The 14,219-nt window shown below is 38.3% G+C and overlaps 1 protein-coding gene across 1 annotated transcript in view; it reads left to right on the forward strand.

The window, feature by feature from the left end:
• LOC113008222 (ephrin type-A receptor 6-like) overlaps nt 1–14,219 on the forward strand; it is a 182,410-nt gene that overhangs the window by 53,687 nt on the left and 114,504 nt on the right. The window lies entirely within an intron of this gene.

Here is a 14,219-nt window from a genome sequence, read left to right on the forward strand (position 1 = left end):
TCTAGGTTAAAAAACATCACCATGTTAAAGCATTTATTAAGACAAGTTGGTGGTTTTGCTACTTGCATACAATTTTGTCCTAAATATTTTGCAGTTATGAATTTATAAGCATGTATCCCCATACATGAAGTCAATCAAAATGTAATATTTCTTCAGCAAAAGGGGGTCATTGAGAGTACATTTCAAATCAAATCAAATCAAATCAAATCACTTTTATTGTCACATCACATGTGCAGGCACACTGGCACAGCACATGCGAGTGAAATTCTTGTGTGCGAGCCCCACAAGCAACAGAGATGTGCAAACACAACAACACAAACGAGCAAAATACAAGAATGGCCAACCTGAAACTAATAAATATATGTACAATATATAATAGTGTATGCATTTCTGGATGTGTATACTAAATATTTTCCTGTGTGTGTGTGTGTGTGTGTGTGTGTGTGTGTGTGTGTGTGTGTGTGTGTGTGTGTGTGTGTACACATTTTTACAAATTAAATAGTAAAAAAAAAAAATAAATAATAATAATAATAATAATAAAATATATAAAATATACAGAGTTGAATATGTGCAAAATAAAATATATAAAATATACAGAGTTGAATATGTGCAAAATAAAATATATAAAATATACAGAGTTGAATATGTGCAAAATAAAATATATAAAATATACAGAGTTGAATATGTGCAAATAAATGCAATAAATGTACATTTATTGCTGTTTGAACTGAATATTGCCATTTGGCAAAATGTGAGCATGTGTATCCAACTTGACAAAAATGTCAGCTCAGTGACAGTAGTTTCACCTCTTTTTTTATACTCTTCCTCACTCTATCCCTCTATCTTCTCATGTATGACCAGTGCGGAAAGTGAGCCAATGACCTCAGGGTACGAAAGGCTTTAACTAGCACTAGGTGTCTCTCAATCTGCCAGACTGCTACAGCCAAGCTTGTTAGTCACACTGGTGGAACTGCACACACACATACACATGCACAAGAGTACCATGGACAGACATAATCCAGCCACTGAACGAGGCAAGCAGTGATAGCAGAATTGGGTCAGTTCGAGAGAAGACTGTGGTGTGAAACCATTTCCCTTGGGGTGGATTGAGGTCTGAACTTTGGCTGACCCCCTGAACAAGTACAGCCACACAATGAAACCTCAGAATCTGAATCTGTTTGAATTAATGCTAACAACTTCACTGATCAGGCTAGAATGGAGGCTTAAGCCCCAGGAAGAGTATTTTGGACATGGATAAAGTAGTGTAGCTGTAATTGGGTTTTCTTCATGCTAAGATTAACGAGAGGAAAGGAAGTTAAAAGCTGAGGAGCTGGGAATGAAGGTAAGTCACTTCTCTTGTGGTTTATACTTCACTTTCACATTAAAATAACTGCTCTTCTATTTGTGTATTTTTATTTCTGGGGGGAAGAGTTACATGACTTTAGACTCTTGCCAAAAACAACTTTAAAAGAAGTGTAGATCCTAATTTGGGACCTTCATCATGATGGTTACAATAATAAGCACATTGTTAAAGTTTGGATGTTATCATGGGACAATCAGCCACTTCTCCGTTCATATTTTTCAGCTCACTGCTTTGAATAGTCTGAAATTATATAGCACATTTTTGTCATTTGTTATTATGAAGTCTAAAGGGTATAGTTTGTGCTTTAGAAATACTACTCTGATGCTATTAGTGATGCAAGAACCCACAAAAGAATAAAGACCTGAATCTATAATATCAATAGAGGGACAGTAAGATGTCCATAATAAGCCATCAGCTATATCAAACAACCTGGGAGAGACCTGGTCTAACTGTGGTCTGCAAAAGAGCAAGAATAATGGAAGAAAGTAATGGAGTAATGGAAGAAAATTAAGAGACAAACATGCAAAACCCTTACTGTATTTCTTCTGTTATTTTTGTTTCCGCATTTTCACCAATGTGCTATTTAAGGTTGCAATTTAAGTGGTAGTGCTGGCCCACAAATCAGCACAATGTTAGAATATTGCCTTATACAGTCATTTAAACTGTCATTACTCTTTACAATGATAACATTTTGTGCCATTAGACTTCAGCAACCAGTCAAACAGATGGTTCATCTGAAATTCAGATAGCCCCCAAAAATGCAGTAAAATAAAAGTAAAGGCCAATAGTTACAGAGATAAAGGAGAACTACAGTCTTACATTTAGATTTGTGTGTGTGTGTGTGTGTGTGTGTGTGTGTGTGTGTGTGTGTGTGTGTGTGTGTGTGTGTGTGTGAACTGAAGGATGAGGACGAGCAGCTGTAATATTACTTTGTTCGCTTTTTGTTTTTTCTCCTTTTAATTACTTGTGTTTGGGTTGTCAATAAGTGTCCTTTGTGTGAATACTTTATGCATTTATGTGTGCATGGAATTCAATGCCTTTTTGAATGCTATCAGCATTTGTTGTCTTGTTTACTTTGTGCATATTTGTTTTCATATGTGCTTTTTCGTCTGTGTGTGTTTGTGCGGTTGTGCGTCTTTATTATCTATTACCAGCTGCAGCTAGTAGGCAGCTCATCCCACTCCTTACATTAAAGGTGATGTATGCTTATTGAGCAGCCACAGGCAGAGACTGGAGGCCTGATTTATAAACCAATACAGCTTGTTTTATGGGGGATTGATCTGCCTGTGTCTCCATCAGTGAAGCATTCTCCTTGTCTTTATTCAGAGTGACAGCAGGTAATAAAGGTATGGTAGTCAAAGAGAACAATGAAAGTGTTTACAATTACACTTCTTAGTGGCATCACCTTTACTGACATTCATATATTAAAGTGTATTGTAGACGTGTTGAAAAGTTAGAAACTTTATTGTTCTAGAAAAACACAATCAAGCGAACCATATAGCTGCATTTTAAGATTATTGAAAGTACGTTTTCTTCTCAAAACAAAAGCATTCAGTGAAATTTGGAGAAAAAAAATTATAATACATTAATACATTTATATCAAGAATCAGCAAAAATACATTATTCATTATACTATGGTATTGTGACACTATTACACAATATATACTATGTGAAGTCCCCATATAAATGCCATATAAATCCTAAAATCTGAGCTTTAGAAGCTACAGTAAGTGTGAGAAAGTGTTTCAAAGGGCCTAAACTTTCTTCTACAGCAGTCAAACTGTATTATCACATTATTCTGCAAAGACAATATAGCATTATCCTGCAAAGAACCAGAATCAGCTGATCATCTTTCTGTAATAATGATCATGGTGATCAGAATGATATTGTTATTATGTTGTATAATATTATAACAGAACAATGCTTACAGCATATTTATTCTTCCAAGCACAGTATATAGTGGAGATTTGTGCAAGATAAATTCCAAAGATATTTTTTATGAATAAAATAATATTAGAAAGTTACAGATTCCTGAGTACTGCAACTGTTGGGCAAATCTGCTGAATATTTTCAACATCGCTTTCTCCTCCTTTTCTTCATCTGCCTCCTCCTCCACTACCATCTCCTAAACTCTTAAACACATCTGTCAGAAGTGAGTTTCATTGACTTATTGACCTGTATCAGACTTCTTTCACTTAGCTTTAAAGCCTTCTCACAAATAAATAATAACTTCACAGATAGCATTTTGCGACCTGAGGTAAACACTGGACAGTTTACTACAGGTGAACCTGAAATGTCGCAAAATATTTGACACGTATAGACTCAGAGTATCATTGCCAGTGCCATACAGCAAGAGAATAATTAAAGTTATACCAAAGACATCATGAGAGAGAGAGATAAACGACAGCCAGTACCAAGAAACATGAAACCCTCTACTGATACAAGGTCATAGTAGATGCTGGAAACAGTTTTAGCTGTCTTTTGGTGAGCATATCAACTAGTTGTAATCAGGTAAGTGCTTGCTTATCAGGACTTTAACTAAGTTGCACAGTGCTCATTCAGTTTGTTCATTGAGTTTGTTCCTCTCTGTGGCTAAAAATTGATTTTACTGTGAATTTTAAGAATAAAGTATTGTGAAGGCGCTCTAAGATGAATTGAATTATTACATATATTTTATATTCCCTGAAGAATTTGTTAAATGATGTTGCATTTAATAAGCAACTCTTGAGACATTTTGTAAATAAATTGCAATTACCTTTGAGTGATCCCCCAAAGTAATTGTTAGTTGTTTTGTTGTCCATCCACTGTAATGGTGAAGTGTAAAAAGCTGGAAACATTAAAAAAAAAAAAGCCAGAGCTCTGGAAATTGTGAGTTATGTGGTTGCTGTCCCAGAACAGGGTTGTTCCCCTCCCTAAACCTGCTAAACTAATAAAGTTCCCAAAGTCATTTTTTGTGTGCATATACACAACTGTTACATCTGGTCTAAGGGCCGTGCGTGGATGAGCACATGGATTGGAATAATTTTCTCCTGAGCATTAACAGCAGCTCAACCAGATCATGGATAGTAATTAACATTATGTGGGTGTCAGGGCACGCAAAGACCCCACAGTGTAAGACCCAAACCTTTCCAGGCAACTACCGTCTGTCTGCTGTCATGCACGCACACTGATAACTCTTTCTCTTTGTCTCCCTCACACACACACACACACACACACACACACACACACACACACACACACACACACCTGCATTCAGAATCAATGAAGAGGCCACTTACTGGCCACCTGGTTCTCTCTCTCGGTTTCTTTTTCTTTGTCATCTTTCAATCAATCCAAGTTAAAAAGAAATGGCACTGTTGGTGAAAAATACCTGCAGCAGCTGTGGTTTTCAAAGCCCCAGACACAAGAAAGGACACAAATGCACAACACACGCAAACACACAAACATGGTCTCAGGCTCTCAGTAAAGGGTTCAGGAGTAACAGTAGAGATACAGTTCAGGGGTATGAAAAACAGACTTCTCGCTGTTTTGCAATTCATTAAGGGTTTAATGTTAATCTTTATAGTTACACTTTAATTGTCACAGATTTGTAATTAGTGCTGACATGTGACACAAAGAAAGCCAGCTTTTCTCACAGTGCATAGTGGAACTAAAAAGTAGTTTCGTACAAAATACATTTAGAATTAAAAGACACAAGAAAAAGGCATAAAAGTGCTCCACTAAACGCTGAAAGACACACCAGGGTATGTGCTGTAATCCCCACACCTTTCTTCCTTCTGCTTATCCTATTTTTGTTTTACCTGTTTCATGTGTCTCAGGTGTTATGCTGAGATCATTATCAGTTCATTACATTAGTATATGCTCCCACCCTAAACATCCAACAGATGGTATGATAATAATCTCATTTTCCTGAAGATGTGATGAGTCATTTAGAAATAGACTGAAATGCATGGAACAAACTAAGACCTTGTGTTTTTCTAAGATTTATATAGTTTTAAAGTCAAGGAGACCAAAGAGTCCATCATAGGTCATAGTGGATAGAGACAGTATGACTGAAAGCAGCTGCCCAATTCAAGTATCCCAGCCCAAAAAAACACAAAGCCCTTAAACTTTTATGTGCTTTATGGACTTACAGTTTTCATATTTTTACAATTTAAGCATAACCATGGGGGTTTCTGCATTTGTCAGAAATCACTATTTAAATATGGTGTAATTTATCAGAGCAACTTATTTTAATATTATCTCCCAGCTTGCAATATATCCCTAAGTATATCTTCTATCTCTCGTTGTTTTCTTTTCTTTTTTTTTCATTCATTGCATTGGTTTTCAGTCTGTTGTACATTTCATAGCATCTGGTTTTCCCGGAGAAACAAAAGAATTTGCTGTATGTCTCAAGGAGACAGAGAGAGATTTACTGGCACCTTACTTTGGTCTGTTTTATGTGGATAGTTTCCTAACATGTGCAGGTTGCTCTGCAGGGAAGAGAAAATGCTCTCTGTCATCAGGCTAAAAGGAGAGGAGGGAATGTTTGGGGCTGTAGCCTTTTTGTGAGTTCCCCATAAGGATACTGCTTCAAAGTGCATTAGGGGCAAACCTCAGTCTGTTTGTGGAATTCTGCAGGTGAGAGAAAAGAAGAAAGGGAGAGAAAACAAAAGCTTTACTGAATTTGGTTGAAGGGCTTTTAGTCCTCTATTTGACATGGCTTTCAGGTGTAAACTTTTCAGGAGGGTCACCTACAAGGAAAACAGGTGTTTATCAGAAGTCACAGCTGCCCCAGCTTTTAACAAAAGTAACTGTTGTATCTTAATGGCAATATCAGGTCCCCATGCGTTAAACTAAGCTCCATAGCCAAACTCTGACAGAGTAATATGTAAGCAGCAGGACCTTTTGGCAAGTCAACTATATCTTGAGTTGCCAAAAGTAGTGGCTTTTTGAAATGATGATGCTTTTGTGTATAACCTTTTTGTAATATTTGGATTCTAGTCCTCGTAAGAGCACCTGTTGTTTTTATAGCTGATTAGGGTTTCTCACTTTCCAATCATTATTTATAATGTATTCTCTATATTTTTAGCTCATCTACAACAAAACAGAGTATCAAGAAGTGCAGAGCCTCCCTCTGAGCTTCTCTTTCTTAAAGCAATCACACAAATATCTGGCTGCCCGGAGCCTGCCATGTTGAAGACTGAACGTCCAACACACACACGCCACACGTGCACCGAAACACAGGCAGTGTTCTGATTTGTCTGTCTGATAGTGTTGTCAGTGAGACTGGATGTCAGAGAGAAGGAATCTATTACAGGATCGATTTGGCCATGCAATTAGGTGGCAATGGGAATTTCTCATTTCACTTTTCTCTCTGTGACAATCGTCTCTTGGGACCTTTGAAAGAGGGATAAAGTGATATACTGTGATGGCTGGCAGAGGAATAAAGAAGAGGCAGGATTATGGGAGGAGGAAAAGTGTCTGTGTAGTTGTGGTCCTTTGAGAGAGTTCATGCAGCCTATGCACAGGAACAAAGTAGTGGCCAGCGGTATCACGCTTATCCGAAAAGTGCATCCATTTGAGCAAAAATGCACGCATATTACTTATTTCCGTTGTGGTTTGGCTATACATATCTCCCTTCAGAATGTTCATCTTATTTTCATCTATTTCGCACCATTGAGTGGGCCCTCTAATTGGCCAAGATGAAACACGAGTTTAGAGTTTCAGTGGCATTCTCTCATTCTTGCTTTCACTTTGCATCACTGAAAAACAAATGAACGTTGTGAAAGAGATCCATGGAAAGGGGCCCTACATTGTTGCCAGTTTACATCACAGGATGTGTGCAAATGACTTCATGTGTTTCTACCTAAATGAAGGCTTCTCACATTACCCACTCTTAATGCACATTCATGTTGTTGTCAATCAACCAAGCTCAACAGTGCTGTGCTTCCTCATTAGTGATAGAATATTAAAAACTAGCACAACTTTTTTACAAGGATTGTGGTGCTCTTTGACAAGTTTTTTAGTTGAAATATTGATATTAACAATCCATACTGTATACTGTATAGGTCAGCGGTCCCCAACTCCCGGGCCTCGGACCGGTACCGGTCCGTGAGTCGTTTGGTACCGGGCCGCGAGAGTTGAGGCTCAGGTGTGAAATGTATGGTTTTCAGGGTTTTTATCGGTTTCCAGCATTATTTTGTTATCGTTTTTATCGTTAACTCGGTTTTCCTGGATCTTTTCACGTGTGTTATGAATAAATCTTCTTTTTTTCGGTACCGGTACTAGTTTTATTTTGTTGTATTTATCCGCGACACCTTAAAGGCCGGTCCATGAAAATATTGTCGGGCGTAAACCGGTCCGTGGCGCAAAAAAGGTTGGGGACCGCTGGTATAGGTGATTATTGTATAGAGATGCAAGTCTCATCCTACTGACTGGTATCTGTGCAGACTCTAGAGGTATATTTTTTGTCATATCTATCATTACACTTTTATGACGTTGTCTGTAATCATTGTTTTCTATTTCTACTTTGATTAGTTTTTGAAAATACAAATGTTTTGGGGGTCCCAGAGGAACCCAGTCAAAAGGACCTAATTCCACCTATGCAGTTTTAATGAATGGAACAATTTATTTAGTTTATATTTACCATTGATCCTGAATGAAAGTATCATACAGTATCTTGGGGGTAGGAATGCTCATTCAGTCAGTCATTTTAAAGGAGAAAGACTCCATCACTGCATTCATCATCTGAATGGTTAATTTCCCTGGAGGGAAGTTATCGGAATATTGGAGATGTTGCTGGATCGACCTGAGGCAGGTGTGGCATGCCCTGGTCATGCCACAAGTGAAAAGAAGAAATTCTGCTACACTTCAAGCTATAATCAAAGCAGCAAACACCCTCCTGGGAGTTAGGAGAACTCCATCTGTTGATGTGACTATATAATACTTGGCCGGAAAAACTACTTGAAAAAGATGCTAGCTTTGCTCCTGAAACTCAGACCGGAATTTAGCAACTGTTTGCTCCTCCTGTCACATGCCAGCATGCCCCGAGCGTAGCATGTGGTGAACTGTTTGTTATAACTGCATTTTGTGTAAGTTTAGCTTTAGTTGTTTTTAGTAGTTTCTTATCCGTAGTAAGCTTGGCTTGTATGGCTATTCTATTCTGGTCTCCACCAGAGGTACCCTTTGTCCAAGATACTCCTCATGAAATTTATGGATAGAATTTTTAAGGGGAGGGTGTTGGGCTCGGTGATCTCAGGGTCTCGTCTCTGCTTTTCGCAGATGATGTTGTTTTAGCGGATATATCTGGCGGTGACCCGCAGCTTGCAATGAATGTGAATGTGAAGTGCTGGGAATGCGAATTAGCTCCTTTAAGACTGAGGCCATGGTTCTCAGCCAGAAAAGGGTGGAGTGCCCACTCCAGGTCAGGAACAAGATGCTGCCCCAGGTGGAAGAGTTTATTTATCTCTTGTTCACAAGTGAGGATAGAGTGGAGTAGAAGACTGAGAGACAGACTAGTGCAGCATCTGCTGTAATATGGATGTTGTAGTGGTTTATTGTGATGAAAAGAGTGCTGGGACTGAAAATGGTCAGTCTTTCCTGACTTCACCTATGGTGGTGAGCTGCAGATGACAAAAATAATGATTTGATGATTCTTATTGTTATGATGATGATGATTATTATCATTATTATTATTATTATTATTATTATTATTGCAGCAACTGATCCTAGGGACTTCCTTGGACCCTATTCAGTAGTCCATGTTATGTTAAAGGTCAGTAAGTTGAGGGTTAAACTGACTAGTGTTTACTGAAGTACAGTAAATATACTAACTGTCTATCATAGATAAATACATTACTAGGACAAATACCACAAATCCCATTGTAAGAAATCAACTGATGCTGGTTATGTCGTTAGCATCATAACAATTAAAACAATAGTTTGTACTTTCACACATGCATCACAGATACCCCAAATTATGATTAATTTATAAGTTCTATGAAGTTCAGTAGAGGTCTGAAACAACATTCAGGTAATTTAAAAATCGGGGGTGGGGGGGTGGGGGGGTTGTTATGATTGCACAAAAGAAAAACCAAGAATCAAGAAAGAAAGTATCTTTTGTATTGCGAGCGCTGACTGTCCAACGATTCATGCTGCCATAAAATTGGCAAACCATCAGCAGTTTCAAGCTGAGTAAAAGATTCTTCTGATTTTCCCTTGTCACTATATAATCTTACCTAATAGCGGTGAGAGTTTTGCATCAGGACATCGCCTGGCAGGACAGAAGAGGCCAACGGAGAGATTTAATGAAGCCTCCTCTGCTAACTAATTAAAATCCTTCCTCTCCCCTGCTCTGCCATTAAGAAATGTTTTACCAGGAAGACGGGAGAGAAGATAGCCTGGGAGGGTTTTTTTTCCTTTTAACTCTGCTGTAGTACCAGGTGTCTATGTGTGGGTGGTGTATATAGGGTAGAAAGTATGTTCAGATTTTAAACTGTGACTGTGTACATCTGTATTTGCAAATTTACCTATTGTTCCCTCCATGCTGGGTTTTTTTCTGATTTCATCCAAACTGAGGGGGTAGTTCCTAAAAACATGCACACACACATACACATACAGTAAACAGAAACACACACACACACAGAGACACAGTTACAGCCAAAATGCCCCTTGAAACAGAAATGAATTCCTACCCAATATTCACTCTTCTCCCCTTATGTGCCTGTGGATAAGCTAATGGGTTGCAGCATCATCCTCTGACACACTGCATTTTTCTAATATGTTTGAACTGCTGGAGGACTCCACTGGGGTTTAATTGCAAGGGAAATGTACTTAATTAAATCTCTTTACTGAACCATGTTGTTGTATATTTGCATTTTATTTAGAGGTGTAGCTATGCCGATAATTATTCTGTGATTTAAAGAAGAGTTTCAGTTCTTTATCATGGAAGATTCAGGTTTTTCCTCTCTCACGCTTGCTGTTTATTTTTTATTATTTAGCAAAGACAGGAGATGACTCAAGGGAGCTTTTTGGCTCACTGAACTTGTTTGAGAGCTGCACATTCAACAATTTTTAAAATGATTTCAATATACTTATTTTGATATAATGTACGTCTGCTTCAGGGAGTACCTAGCCCTAGAGCCTTTTGGTTGTATTAAACTTTATTATGCAAGCTTTAAGCTGCATCACAGCTGCATTATGGCAAATGCACTAAACTCAAAGTGCATAGAAAGCAGTGTACTGCAGGGTGAGGCTCAAGTTATACTAAATATACTAAGAAATCATTTGAAAATGAGAAAACCTCGTATTTTATTCTTGGATCACTTCATTTATGTACTTTGAGCTGTAGTGACAAAACGATATGAATAAAGTGTTAAGCTTGTGATGGCTAAGATGGTCTAACGCCACAATGATCTATTTTTGTCAGGGTCCTTTGTGATATCTAACCTCATATTTGTCTTTCACTTTTTTCCTCCTTTATTTAGTATGTTTTACATGACATTTCCAACGTGGGTTATTTAGGCTAAATAACCAATATTTGGACATGGTCATGAAAAATATGGTAATGTTCATGTAAGATCTATTATGGGATACCCTATGTCCTCTGTCCACTATGTTGAAAGTCTTTGAAAAAGGAAAGCATATCAAAAGGGAGTATTCTCTTTTACATATGTAGGCCCTGAACTCAAAAGTTGCTTCACCACTTCATAACATTAGTTTTACATTGTATGGGGTGAGGCTTTTCATAGCCACTTGAAGGTAAGTGACTAATACCAGTGTCATAGTGTGAAGCCCTGTTTTATAGTACCTGTACTAAAACATGAACCACAATATTATGGTGGTGCACATTGCCCTAATGTACTGTAATGTGTTTTACGATAATATATTACTGACATTGCTGCCACCAAGAAACTGTTGTGTGCTTGTGGTATACTGCGCTTGAGCAAAAGTGTGTGCACATTTTTTAGGGACCAGATCAAGTATGTTGCAAATGTGCTTGTGCATATAAAACTGAAATTTTGTGACAAAAAGTAGGCAATGACAGAACACAATAACAAGCTGTACTTGTGCAGATTTTACAACCCTGTTTTTCAAAAACTGCTATGCTGCAAAAATGTGATTGAAAAAAAAAAAAACCTATTTGTGAAAAAACACCTTCCAAAGGTAGGGAGTGTAGAATGATTTGGGAATTATCATCTCTCAACTAATTAGTTTAATGAGTAACACAATTAGATATAAAAGCAGCATTCTAGAGAGGTGTAGTTCTCTGTAGTGAATCTGTGGAGAGGTTTACTGTGTGTGAAGGACTGCATGGGTAAATGTCTTCAGCAATTTAACAATAACATCTCAATAAAAATGTCAAAGATATAAAAGATTTTGTCATCTGTGTTAAATAAGATTCAAGATTCAAAGGATGGAGTAATAATTGTAAAGCAATAAACCAAATATCATCATGCCCTCATATTGAACTGCGTTATAAAACAGAAACACCTTTGCCTTCTCTGGAGTCGAGCTCATTGAAGAAGCATGGAAGCAAAGTGGAAACCTCTAATACATTAGAAATTAACATGATACTTGATTCTTACTCCCAGAACAGCTTATTTGCTCTCCGATATCACAAAACTGACTTGTAATATTATCCAAATGTATTCAATAAATATATTCTAGAGCATATTACTAGTCATGCTGCAGTACTTAACTATGCAAATTACTGCAAAGCCCAACAAGAGAATTGTGTGTACTCTCTGTTCATGAAACAAAATCTCATAGTTTGAAGCTATTAATAGAGTCTGTTAACCCGCTAACAAGCAGTCAAATCACACTAACACAAATTTTATCACACATCTGTAACCAGATTTTACACCACTGCTTGATTAGAAGACAAAACAAGTCAATCCACCTAAAATTAAATTCACAAGGTCTTCACATGGCGGCAATATCTGTGTAACAAAAAAATGATAGGAAAGGCCCCTTGTGGTGGATCTATTTATCCACTGGAAGCCACATTGCTTAGACCAACAGCGTCCAGCAGCGGGAGTGACAGCTTTAATTTGGTAGCCAGCGGTCAACATGATTAGCGAGCTGCAGGAGGCTTTTACAAAGTGGACCAACTGCCTTTGCTATCCACAGTGTCAGAGGAAAGAAGCATGGGACAAGCAATGAGAAGATTGTTAAGGCAGATAAACCTGAGGCTCTGAAGATCAGGTGCAATGCTGCATTAAACAAGTATTATTTTTATGACCTCTTATAAATGAAGGTCTCTGTATGACTGTGTGTGTGTTGTTCTTTCTGTCAGTTCTCTCAACAACTCACACTTGGTGGGTCTATTGCTGGGAACCCAAGAGAGCTGTCCTCATATTTTGGCTGTAAGTTGTCTTCTGTTAGACTTTCTCAACAGTCAGACATGCAGCCTGTGAACAGGAAAGATAGGCAACTGCATGGGGCCCCAGGCCATTAGGGGACCCCTGAAAGCTGATAAACTTTCCTCCACAGCAGTTTCTCAAAATGTGGCAACCACAGTGACCACAGCTCCCTCCTTCTTAAACAACCAGTGCAGTATTTGCAATGACATCTCAGAAGGAAACCTCCTTAAAGGGGCCCCCTACTAGCTACAGCCTGTTCAGTAAGCTGCAGGCTGAGCCCATCTGTGTGTCTGAGTGTTCAGCAGTTCATTCACTGACTGTAGCTCATCCTAAACTCAAACTGTATGTAAACTTATCACTATTGAAGGAGAAGTTGTTTTGGATTCTATCTGTTGTAACTATTCAGCTGACGACATTACAGCGATGGTAATATGATTTATAAATGACTTGTTATTTTATCAACGGCTATGCTCCCGGGGCTCGTGTTTGGCATTTTTGTTTTGTTATAAGAGCAACACACACTCTATTCTGTGCATATATTCTTTTCGCAGTGCCAATTTGTTGTTTACTCCTCAGGTTTACTATTTATTATAGCACCATGCACACAGGACAAGCTTTGCAAAGTTAAATGTTAGCTGTCAATCAGGATAATGTCACATACCTGCAGTTCAAGCTCAACGTTATTCAGTTATTCATCAGAAACTGGATTAATCTGTGTATTTTACTGACAAACCCCATTCCTCCTGCCACAAATGACTTCAATTACTCACTTACGCTGCAAGTCAGTCCATTCAGAACACGCACTGTATTAGTTTAAGTCAGAGGTTCCCAAAGTGTGCGGCAGAGCCATTGCAGGGGGGGGGGGGGGCGTATGAAAAGAGAAAGAAAAAAAAAAGAACGCTTGGACACTGCTAGCATAATGGACAGGTTTTTTGACAGGGCTCCCATACAAACGCAAAGCAGGAGATGAAGCATCACCAAATATGTTTCCAAACCAACTTCATTCCAAGCCAAAGACTAGAAAATATGGTGAAGCATATCTGCCCTTTGGCTTCACCTGCACAAGTGCCAAGGTAGGTCTCTCCTGCAGAATTAGTTTCCCCTGCGTCGGGAGCATGCGCTGGGCTCTCCAAATCATGGGCAAACAGTATCCCACATTCTTGATTTTTAGTTCACAAACACTTGTAATGACTAACTACTCCTGACATTTTGGAGATGTTAGTTCTTTATACAGTAAAGTTACAGCGGGATACAAATAATATCAGGCTGATCCTATCACAATTTGTTCCCCCTGTCCAAACCACGGACAAACAGTATCCCACAGCTGTTTATGTTTTTAACCCATTTTGCACAGAGAAGCATTTTTTGAAAAATGTATTGATAGCAATGTTGAATATTATTACACAGGAAAAAAAACAACTACCTGTAAAATTATTACACCGTGACGCCTCTGCCTTTGTAAATGGAGGGACAGTAACTGCGTGTGTATGTAAGCGTGTAAAACCTGAAGA

Source organism: Astatotilapia calliptera, chromosome 16 (genome assembly GCF_964374335.1).
Source record: "Astatotilapia calliptera chromosome 16, fAstCal68.1, whole genome shotgun sequence".
In the NCBI taxonomy this organism is placed as follows: Eukaryota; Metazoa; Chordata; class Actinopteri; order Cichliformes; family Cichlidae; genus Astatotilapia; species Astatotilapia calliptera.